The sequence below is a fragment of the Raphanus sativus genome, unplaced genomic scaffold, assembly GCF_000801105.2.
Source record: "Raphanus sativus cultivar WK10039 unplaced genomic scaffold, ASM80110v3 Scaffold0346, whole genome shotgun sequence".
Lineage (NCBI taxonomy): Eukaryota > Viridiplantae > Streptophyta > Magnoliopsida > Brassicales > Brassicaceae > Raphanus > Raphanus sativus.
Window position 1 is genome coordinate 1 of NW_026615666.1, and position 2,355 is coordinate 2,355.

At 47.2% G+C, this 2,355-nt stretch overlaps 1 pseudogene; it reads right to left on the reverse strand.

Moving 5' to 3' along the window:
* Nucleotides 1–77: 77 nt before the first annotated feature.
* LOC130501951 (extensin-2-like) lies at nucleotides 78–2,121 on the reverse strand (annotated as a pseudogene).
* Between the last annotated feature and the right edge of the window lie 234 nt (nucleotides 2,122–2,355).

The following is a 2,355-nucleotide window of genomic DNA, read 5'->3' on the forward strand; positions in this document are numbered from 1 at the left end:
AAAATCGAAAAAACAATTTCATCAAAAAAAACACAAAAGCAATGAATCATGTTGCTTATTAAAGAAACAACTTAAAATTAGTAGTAGGGCGTTTTGTAGACGTATGGTGGTGGTGGAGACTTGTAGTTTTTTGGGGGAAGGGGAGTAATATGGTGGAGGTGGTGGAGAGTTGTAGACGTATAGTGGTGGTGGGACTTGTAATCAACTTTCGGCGAAGGAGAATAGTATGGTGGAGGTGGTGGGGGAGCTGTATACATATGGCGGTGGTGGAGACTTGTATTCGGGCTTCGGGGAAGGAGAGTAGTATGGTGGAGGTGGTGGTGAGCTGTAGACGTATGGTGGTGGTGGAGACTTGTAGTTTACCTTCGGGAAAGGAGAGTAATATGGTGGAGGTGGTGGGGAGCTGTAGACGTATGGTGGTGGTGGAGACTTGTAGTTTACTTTCGGGGAAGGAGAGTAGTATGGTGGAGGTGGTGGGGAATTGTAGACGTATGGCGGTGGTGGAGACTTGTAGTCAACTTTTGGGGATGGAGAGGTATGGTGGAAGTGATGGGATGTATGGATGTGGTGGAGACTTGTAATCTACCTTTGGAAAAGGAGAGTAGTATGGTGGAGGTGGTGGAGAGTTGTAGACGTATGGAGGTGGTAGAGACTTGTACTCTACCTTCGGGGAAGGAGAGTAGTATGGCGGAGGTGGTGGGGAGTTGTATACGTATGGCGGTGGTGGAGATTTGTAGTCAACTTTTGGGAAGGAGAGTAGTATGGTGGAGGTGGTGGGGAGCTGTATACGTATAGCGGTGGTGGAGATTTGTAGTCAACTTTGGGGAAGGAGAGTAGTATGGTGGAGGTGGTGGGGAGCTGTAGACGTATGGGGGTGGTGGAGACTTGTACTCTACCTTCGGAGAGGAGAGTAGTAGTATGGTGGAGGTGGTGGAGAGCTGTAGACATATGGTGGTGGTGGAGACTTGTAGTCAACTTTTGGGGAAGGAGAGTAGTATGGTGGAGGTGGTGGGGAGCTGTAGACGTATGGTGGTGGTGGAGACTTGTATTCTACCTTCGGGGAAGGAGAGTAGTATGGTGGCGGTGGTGGAGAGCTATATACATATGGTGGTGGTGGAGACTTGTAGTCAACTTTTGGGAGGAGAGTAGTATGGTGGAGGTGGTGGAGAGCTATAGACATATGGTGGTGGTGGAGATTTGTACTCTACCTTCGGAGAAGGTGAGTAGTATGGTGGAGGTGGTGGAGAACTGTAAACGTATGGTGCTGGTGGAGACTTGTAATCTACCTTCGGGGTAGGAGAGTAGTATGGTGGCGGTGGTGGTGAGTTGTATACGTACGGTGGTGGTGGAGACTTGTAGTCTATCTTCGGGGAAGGAGAGTAGTATGCTGGAGGTGGTGGAGAGCTGTAAACGTATGGTGGTGGAGGAGACTTGTAGTCAACTTTTGGGGAAAGAGAGTAGTATGGTGGAGGTGGTGGAGAGCTGTAAACATATGGTGGTGGTGGAGATTTGTACTCTATCTTCGGAGAAGGAGAGTAGTATGTTGGAGGTGGTGGGGAGCTGTAGACGTATGGTGGTGGTGGAGACTTGTAATCAACTTTCGGGGATGGGGAGTAGTATGGTGGAGGTGGTGGAGAGCTGTAAACGTATGGTGGTGGTGGAGACTTGTATTCTACCTTCGGAGAAGGAGAGTAGTATGGTGGCGGTGGTGGAGAGCTGTATATGTATGGCGGTGGTGGAGATTTGTATTCAAGTTTTGGAGAAGGAGAGTAGTATGGTGGAGGTGGGGGAGCTGTAGACGTATAGTGGTGGTGGGACTTGTAATCAACTTTTGGGGATGGGGAGTAGTAAGACGGAGGTGGCGGGGAATTGTAGGTATATGGTTTTGTATGTGGTGTATATTTAGGGCCTTGTCTTCTATATTGTGGTGGAGGAGATGGTGATGCCGAGTAATAGGGGGAATTCTTTTTGGGTGGATATGGTGATTTGGGTTTGTGGACTGGGGGAATATTTCTGTGTTGTTGGGGGAGATTCGTAAGGGTAAGCTGCAGCTACGATGGCACTAAAGACCACAACATAAACCATGCAATGCCCTAATCCCATTATTTTGGGGGATCTCATTCTAGCCATAGCTGCTCTTTTTAGTTTCTTTTCTTTGTTATGATATAGTTCAATATGAAGTCCCTTTATATATAGTCAATTTTTGTGTAAAGTTTTATATTATCCCCCCCACTTGGGTTCGTGTGTGGCACTTCCTAAACATTTAGACGACGTGCTTAAGTTGTTTATTTTAAGATAGTGATTTTTGGGGCATAAGAAATGTTCCAGATTCTTTGCAACTTCCTATAACTCTAA